We start from the raw sequence: 9,816 nt of genomic DNA on the forward strand, positions 1-9,816 counted from the left end.
CAATGAGGGCACTCTGAGTTGTTGTGTTAGAAGTTAGCAGAAGAAGTACCATGTCAGTTTGAGGCTAAGGTATGCCACAAAGTGATCATCCCACACAACAGATCTCACGTAAGCGATCTGTTGGGGCAGGAGGGGGTTACAGGAGGCCGTCTCAGGGTGGGGACATAAAAGAGGGATAGAGACAAAGAGAAAGACAGAGCAAGAGAAAGAGATGACAGAGACTGGAAGACAGAGCAAACAAGACATAGAGACTGAGTTGTGATGTCAAGAGGGACCTTCTAAAAGAGCACACATGTCACATAAGAAAATACACATAGTGGTGACAGTGGGAATCACTGCTCCTGGTGGTGGCAGCAGGTGATGATGTATCTGGTGCCTGTCACCTCCGAGTCCATAAAGGGCAGGCTGGGGGAGCAACTGATCTTAAACAGTGAGGACATATGAAATGACTGCGATGGCTCACAAGTGACTGTGAAAGTCACAAAAAGTAAGTATGAGGGTACACAATCATTGTGAAAACAGTAATTATAAAGAACAGAGTCATTATGAATACACAGAGAACCAATGTGAGGGGACACAGTCATTGTGAAAGTCGCAATTGTGATTGTGAGTGCATAACACAAACTCACTGTGAAGTTGCTGGAACTAAAGAAGGACACATTGTGAGAATATGCAAAAATTACTGTGAAGATCACGCACGGTAATAGCTGGAGCACACAAGTCATTGTGAGGATCACAAAGTCATTGAATGTTACACAGTATCTGTATGATGGCACATATAACCATTGCGAAGACAGGGTCATCATCAGGACACACAAGTTACTGTGATGGCCAAAAAGTTATTCTTAAGATCCCACAACATCATTGTGAGGCTCCTAAAGAGTCATGGTAAGAAAACCATAAAGTCATTATGAGGGCACATGAGTAATTTTTTTTACGGTCACAAGGTATCGTTAACTATCACAGTTATTGTGATGACACATATAGTCATTGTGAGGGCACCAAGTTAATTGTGAAGGTCACACAATCATCATGGGTGCACACAAGTTATTCTGAGTAGATAAAAGTTATATTGAGAAGATAAAACTATCAAGAGAGCACACAAGGTCTTTATGAAAGTCATACAAAAGTCATTGTAAGGGCACTTTAAGTCATAGCAAAGGTGCACAAGGAAGTAAGTATAAAAAGTCACAAAGTCATTGGAAATGTATAGTGACATTTTTAGACCTAACAAAGTCATTTTTAGGGTCATACAAAGTTGCGAATGTCACACAGAGTCATTGTGAAGATAATACAATCATTGTGAGTGCAGACAAACTCATTGTGAGTTTTGAGGTCTCACTGTGTCCTTGTGAAGGCAAAGTCACCATCAGAGTCAATATAAGGGAACAACTTTATTGTGAGGCTGTGCAGACTTATTGTGAAGGTCACAAGAGTCATGGTGAGGGTACAAAGTCATGGCCAAGAAAGTCATTGTAAGAGCACAGAGATTCAATGTGAAGACACACAGACTCATTATAAGGGCACACAAGTCATTGTGAATGTCACAAAGAATCATTGTTGTGAGGACACACAAAGTCACTGTGAGGATCACAATAAACCATTGTTCATTTCACAGTCCCTGTGAAGACATCCAAAGTTTTTGTGATGATTACAAAGAGCATCAAACTGAGTCTTGTGAATGTCCCACAGACTCATTGTGAGGGCACAAATAAACATTACAAAGTCTCACAAAGTTATTGTGAAGTCACACAGTCATAAGAAAGCATTAATTTAACGGCATTAAAAGTCACTGTGAACGGCAAACAGTGATGTTGCTAGGTCAATAGAGTCGTAGAAGAGGACTCACAAAGTCATTCTGAGTGCACACAAGTCATTTCAAGGGCCACGGAGAGAATTTGTAACAATCACAGAGTCATTTTGAAGGCAGCGAGTATTTGTGAGGGTATACAAGTAAAGTCATTGTAAAGACCAGACATGCTAAAGTGATGGTCAGAGAGACTCCTTTTGAAGGTTATTAGTCACTGTGAATGTCACACAGACATTGTGAAGGTACAGTATTCCAATGCAATGGCACAAAGAAATCATTACTAGGATAACAAATAATCGATGTTAAGGTCACATAGCCATTTTGAAGGTCACACACAGTCATTGGGGGAACATAGAGAGTCATTGTTAGGACACACAGAGTCATTATGATGGTTAGTCATAGTAACTGTAAAGATCCAAGAATCATTATGAGAGCTCACAGCACCACTGTGAGGGGACAGAAGACCATGCCATAGCACCATGGTGAAGCATGGGACAGTAGACCATGCAAAGAAACTTGGTAAGGTTGAGTGGGTTCGGAAACCCTGGCACCTCATACATGAGGATAGTAGGCATTTTACCTACTCCCACCAGACTCCTGGCCTAGAGCACATAACCACAGCTCTCCACATAAAAGATGTTCCCCATGCTAAGGAGGTATCTAGATGGGTCCTGAGGATCTGGCCAATAATCTTCCCTTCCAGGACTTTTCCTCCTGAGAAAGGTATTTAATCTCTGGCCCACCCTGAGGAAGGGTGTGTACACACTGTCTACAATGGACAGTGATAAACAATACGGCCAAGCAAGGACTGTCTCTCTCATCAAGAACCTCTGTGGGGGAAGAATCCCAGAAGTCATTCTAAAGATCAGATTTTATTGTGGAGGTATTCAAAGTCATTGTAAGGACACAGAAATCACTGTGGTGGCCCATATTGTCATCGAGGTAGTCACACAGTCTTTGTTAAGGACACACAGAATCATTATGGTGGCACATTAGTCATTTTGAGGGTATACAAAACCATGGTTACACAGAGTCATTGTGAGAGCATATGCAGTCATTGTGGGGGCACACATGGCCACAAGAGTACATAGATCATTGTGATGGCCCAAAATTATTGTGAAAGGCACTCAAAGTCTTTGTGAAAACAGGTAATTATGAAGTCACAGCAAGTTATTGGTAAGGGTCACAAAAGTCAATGTGATGGAAATATTTGAGTCATTTGGAGGGAATATAATCTCATTGTTGAGACACACAAAGTCATGTGAGGATCACATAGCATGATTTTGAAGGACACACATTTATAGTGAAATCACACACAAGTCATCATGAAAATTACATTACATTGTGAGAACAAAGTTATTATTAAGGTTGCATACACAGTCATTATGAGGACACAAAAGTCATTGTGAAGGGCATATAGAATAATCAATCGTCAAAATCAGACAAATCATTTTATGGGTACACAAACACACAAGGGCACAGCAAAACCTGGTTAAGAGTCGCACAGAGTCACTGTGAGGACACAGAGAGTCATTGTGAGGATACACAAAGTCATTGTTATTGTAAAAAGAAACCATAAAAAGTCATTGGGATGGCCAACACAGTCGATGTGAAGGAACACAAACACTGTGAGGGCACACCCAAGTCACTGTGACTATCACAGAGAGTCATTGTGAAGGTCACAGTGAGTCATTTTGAGAGCATACTCAGTGTGAGGGTTATACAATGTCATTGTGAAGATTTTAGAGAGTCATTGTGAGGATATACAATCTGATTATGAGGACACACAAAGTCATTCTGAGAACATAAACCATGAGGGTCACAGACAGTTGTTGTGAGTGTCTCAGAGTCATTGTGAAGGGCACACAAGTCTCTGTGAGGTAACAAGGAGTCATTGTAAAAGTCATACTATGTCACTATGATGACAGAGCAGTCATTGTGAGGGTACATAAAGTTATTGTGAAGGTCATATAAGTCATTTTGTGGTCATACAATTACATGGTAAAGGTTACTCAGGTTCAGTGTAAAGTCATTGTGAAAGTCACTCAGTCATTTTAAAGGTATTTATCGTCATTGTGAAGTTCATATTAGCTCATTGTAAGGATACACACAGTTATAGTGAGCATTAAATTGAAGAACCCTAGGGACTTTCACCAGACTTAATCCCACAGCCTCAGGTCAAGGCTGGGCCAAGTTCCATTCTCTACCCACAGTTCTTGAGGGGAGCGGGAACATTCTTGAAAACCCGCAGACATATAGTCACCTGACCCTCTGATCCCATGGCCTGTCACAGGCTTGCTAGCCTATAGATTCAAAGGCTAATACGCTTAGCCAATAAATTTAAATTATAACCTTGCTGATGTAACCTGTACCCCTAAACAGCATAAAAACTGATTGTAACAGCCTTTTAGGGTCACCTCTCCTCTGGATGTAGGCCACCCCAGTGCACTGGACAAATAAACCTCTTACTTTTCCATCGATTCCCCAATCTCTCGTCTCATTCATGGGAGCCTCAAATAGATGAAACTCAATTTGGGTCTTACAAAATGAGTCGTTGTGAGGTTATATATACTCATTGTTAGGTCACAAAATGTTGGGATCACAGTAGGAAATTCCTTGCACCCACAGATCTCCAGACAAACCAGAGATGTTAAGCATGTATGATTGGCATTCTCATGGGGAAGATGTAAAATCTCTTCATCCATCCAGAAAGCTGGGAATTGAAAGTGATCAATAGCTTGATTATCTGCATTATTTGTTGGGCTAGGCCTCATCAAGCTCCTACAAGCAAGACCAGAGGTGGCTAGTAATCTAAATGACCCTTATAGCCAGCCTCCCTCCCCTAACCATAGCTAGGACTGGAGATACCTAATAGTCGGAATTACCTTTACATTATCTGTATAGCTAGGAGCTCCCCCACATTCCCACAAACAGGATTAGAGGTGGCTAATAGCCTAAATTATGTCTATACTATCTGTATGATGGAGATCATACCCAACACTTTCATAGGCCTTTAAGCTAGCACAGATAGTCTAAGACTAGAACCCATCTTCTTGGAAGAAATGACATGAAGCCTGAGTGAAGTTATGGTGTAATTATGATTCCTTGTATACCAGAAAACCTTTTTCCCCCAAATAATATTGTATTTAAATGTGTTAGGAATAAACTGCCTCACATCATACTCTCTAGAAGGTTTGATTCATGTTGAAAAAAGTCTATGTAAACTGAGTTTTTATTCTCATCTCTTCATGGTTCACATTTCTGCTGGCAATGACCACCTGCAGGGTCCCTCTCAACAGAAAGTCATTATGAGGACACATAACATTGAGAACATCACAATAACTCATTTTGAACATCACACCAAGCCATTGTGAATATCACACAGAGTCATTACCATAGTACATGAAACACTGTGAAGTTTATACAAAGACAATCACACAGATTGTTTTAAAGGCCACAGAATCATTCCGATAGCTCAAAAACTCATGTGAGGGTGAGTTCATACAACATCCTTATGAAGACCCAGAGTCATTATGAGAGCACACCAGTCATTCTAAGGGCACACAATATCATGTAAGAACATACACAGAAACTGTGAGAGTTGCAAGAGTCCTTGTGATGACATAGGAAGTTATTATAAAGGATAGATAGTAATTTTGAAAGTTCACAGAGGGTGTGCAAGTTATTGAGAAAGACCATACTTGTTCTGAAGGAGACAGTGAATCATTGTGAATATCACACAAAGTCACTGTGAGGGCTCACAACACATTGTGAAAGACAGACAAATTATAGTGAGTACAACATGTCTTTGAGAAAGGCACAAATAGTCATTTGATGCCACAGAGTCATTGTAAAAGTATACAGAGAATCTTGAGAGTGCACAAAGGTACCCATAATCATTACGACATATAGAGTCTTTGTTGGGGCATACATACTCTTGTGACTTGAGGGCATGAAGAGCCATTGGTAGGGCATAAAAAAAGTCACTATGAAGCTCACATAGAGTCCTTGTGAAGACATACATATTTGTAAAGGGATACATATTCATTATGATAAAATAAAGTCATTGTAAAGGCACAAAAGTTATTATGAGGTGAGGCCATGCATAGTTATTATAAAGAAACACAAATTATTTTAAGGGTCACAAAGAGAGTTTGAAAAGGTTCCACAGAGTCATCCCTATGGGACCCAAAGTTATGGTGAACACAAAGTCATGAAGATGACAGACTTATTGTGAAGGTCTCAAAATTTTATTTGAAGGTTACAGAGTGTCTTAGTTAGGGTTTTACTATTATGAACAGACACTGTGACCATGACAAGTCTTCTAAAGGACAACATTTAATTGGGGCTGGCTTACAAATTCAGAGGTTCAGTCCATTATCGTCAAGACAAGAGCATGATAGCATCCAGACAGTCATGGTGCACACAGAACTGAGAGTTCAACATCTTTTTCTGAAGACAGGCAGCTAGAATGAGGGAGGGTCTTAAGCCCATGCCCATAGTAACACACCTACTCCAGCAAGGCCACACCTCCTAATAGTGCCACTCCCTGGCATCACAAAGTCATAGTGGAGGTAACATAGAGTCATTGCAATAACAAACTAGTCATTGTGAAGGTCATGCAAAGTCATTGTGAAGGTCACACAGAATCATTAAGAGGACACACTCATATGAGGTCAGACATAGTCATTATATGAGCACATAAAAACATTTTGAGCACCTTAAAGTCTTGGGGCTTACATATAGTCATTATGAGATGATATGAGGCCATAATGAAGATCATACAGAGTCATTGTGAAGTCACACAGCTTTTGTGTAGGCACAGGGTAATTTTATGAAGGCATAGGAGTCATTGTGGACATCACCAATAGTCATTGTGAGGAACACGAATAATCATTGTTAGAGCACACAAAGTTATTCTGTGACTATCCAAGAGTGATTGTGAAGAGTATATAGAATCATTTTTGAATGAAGACAAAATTGTGAGGGCACACAAGTCAATGTTAGGAACCCACCAAGCCATTAGGAGAGCACACTCAATTCTTGTGAGGGCACATAAGTCATTATAAGAGTCACCATGGTCACTGTGAAGTCCATCTAGAGTCATTTTGAGGACACACTACTTATTTGTGGAGGTCACACAGAGTTAGTGTGACCATCATACAGTCATTGTGAAGGTCACAGGTTATTAAGAAATTTACAGACTCATTGTGAGGGCACCTATACTCCTTGTCAAGGGTCACACTGAGTTGTTCTTAGGGCTCATAAGTCATTGTGAGTGTCAAACTGAGTCATAGTGAAGGTCACACAGTGTCAAAGTTAAGTCTCACTCACATCAGATTACGTATAATCATTATGAAAGTTCTTAGAATTATTATAAGGATCACAATAAGTCATTGTGAAGTTCACACAGTGTCATTGTGAAGGAATATAGTCATTATAAGGGCATACACAGTCATTGTGAGGGCAACAAAGTCATTGTGATGTTACAATTCATTGTTAAGACTACAAAGTCGGCAGTGCCTTTGAGGTCTCGTGGATCTGTATCTTGCTTCAACAGTGTTTGAACCGAACAGACCCGGGGACTCCCACCTTATTAGCTTCCAGCCACCTTACAAATCTTTCCAGTCGCAGCTTCCGGGACCATCTCCTTGCTGCCTTAGGCTCCTAGGACCAGCCAGCTCCGTCTACAAGATTAGCCCCGTACTCCAATCAGTCGTGACCCCTCAGATTTGTCAGAATTATTCCACCGAAGTAGAAGCTGCCGTGAACCGCCTAGTTGCACCTGCAGGCCTCCTACACCCACCTCTCTCTGGGCTTCTTTTTCTATCGGGATGTGTTGGCTTTGGAGGGTGTGATGACCTAGCTTTGGAGGGCATAGGCCACTTCCACGAATTGCCCGAAGGCAACGAGCGTCTCCTCAAGTTGCAGAACAATCCTGGGAGCCGAGCACTCTTCCAGGATGTGCAGAAGCCATCTCAAGATGAATAAGGTAAAACTCAGGAGGCCATGGAAGCTGCCTTGGCCCTGGAGAAGAACCTGAACCAGGCCCTCTTGGATCTGCGTGCCCTGGGTTCTGCCCGCACAGACCCCTCATCTCTGTGACTTCCTGGAAAGCCACTTCCTGGATAAGGAGGTGAAGCTCATCAAGAAGACGGGCAACCACCTGACCAACCTCCGTCGGCTGGCAGGGCCACAGCCAGCGCAGACTGGACTGTCCCAGGGATGTCTGGGATGTCTGGGCGAGTATCTCTTTGAGCACCTCACTCTCAAGCAAGACTAGGAGGCCTCTGTGCCTTCCAAGGGGCTCTCTCCTCTGCTCTGCACCAGCTGCCTCAGGACCTCCACCTGAATGAATCTCTAAAGCCACTAGGCAGCTTTGTAACCCAAGTCTTGAGCCAAGAAAAAAATGAAGCTTTTTGAAACAGAAAAAAAAAAAAAAAAAAAAAAAAAAAGACTATACAAAGTCATTATGAAGGTACAAGAGACACTATGGGGGCATATAAAGTCATTATGAAGGTCCACAAGTCATTGAAGGGACACAAATAGGTCATTGTGAAGGTCATGCAGAGCCATTGTGAGGGTTATTAAAACTCATACACAGTCATTGTGAAGGACACTCCATCGTTATAAAGGCACACAAGTCACTGTGAAGGTCAACAGAGTTAGTATGTAGGTCATACAGAGTCGTTATGAGGGCCCCACATCTAGTGTGAAGTTTGCACTGAATCAATGTGAGCACATAAAGTCAATGTGAGTGTCAAACTGAGTCATTGTGAAGGTCACACAGTGTCATTGTGGGTCTCACATAGAGTCATTGTGAGGGCATTTGTCTTAGTTACTGTTCTTTTGCTGTGAAGAAATACTGTGGGGAAATACTATGACTACAAGGCAGCTCATAGAAGAAGGCACTTAATTGGGAACTTCCTTACAGTTTCCAAGGGTTAGTCATGATCATCATAGCAGAGTGTGACAGTAAGCAGTTATGCATGGCGCTAGAGGTGCAGCTGAGAGCTCACATCTGATCCACAAGTTCCAGATAAAGAGAGCAAGACTGGGCCTAGGGTAAAAGTCCACCTCCAGTGGCACACCTCAGCCAACAAGGCCACACCTCCTAATCCTTCTCATATAGTTCCACCAACTGTGGAACCAAACATAAATATATGAGCTTATGGGGACCAATACTATTCAAACCACCACAGTATACAAAGTTATTGTGAAGGTTACAAAAAGTGAGTGTTATGGAAAATAATGTCATTGTAAGGACATAAGATGTCATTGTGAAGTCACACAAAGTCATTATGTACACCATAGAGTAATGTTCAGGGACTCACAAAGTCATTGTGAGAGCGTGCATCGCCATAGTGAGGCTCAGAAAGAACTATTGTGAAGGCCACAGGCTCATTTGGGAGACATACAAGTGTAGGTGTAATTCTTTTCTCAACTTACTTTAAGAAGGTTCAACCTCTCCTTTAACCCACCACCCACCAGAGACAGTGGGAAAGAAAAGCTATTAGAACACGGGGGAAATAGACCTATTTAGAAATTGTTCTTTGGGGGCAATTCCAATCTTTTTGTCAGAATTTCAGCAGTTCAATCTAATAGCAAACCACCAAACACAAATCACCAGCGACAGACCAGTCTACTCAGCAGACACCACACGTAAACCACCAGCGACAGACCAGTCTGTTCAGCAGACACCACACGTAAATCACCAGCGACAGACCGGTGTACTCAGCAGACACCACACGTAAATCACCAGCGACAGACCAGTCTGCTCAGCAGACACCACACGTAAATCACCAGCGACAGACCGGTGTACTCAGCAGACACCACACGTAAATCACCAGCCGAGACTGTAAGGCTCACTGACCAGCCTGAGTCTGTGGAAGCAGCAAAAGGCGGCAGGAATCTCTCGAGTTCTTTGGCGAGTTTCTCTCTAAAGTCACCACCACGAGCAAAGCTCAGCAATGCAAGGTGAGGCAATAACTGAAAGTCATCAATAA

The 9,816-nt window shown here is 42.0% G+C and overlaps 1 pseudogene across 1 annotated transcript; it reads left to right on the forward strand.

The window, feature by feature from the left end:
- Positions 1 to 3,401: 3,401 nt before the first annotated feature.
- On the forward strand, positions 3,402 to 8,093 carry LOC308428377 (ferritin light chain 1-like; annotated as a pseudogene). The gene is made up of 2 exons: positions 3,402 to 3,438; positions 7,371 to 8,093. The product of its transcript is annotated as a ferritin light chain 1-like (transcript).
- The last annotated feature ends 1,723 nt before the right edge of the window (positions 8,094 to 9,816 follow it).

This window comes from Micromys minutus (assembly GCF_963924665.1).
Source record: "Micromys minutus genome assembly, chromosome: 12".
NCBI lineage: Eukaryota > Metazoa > Chordata > Mammalia > Rodentia > Muridae > Micromys > Micromys minutus.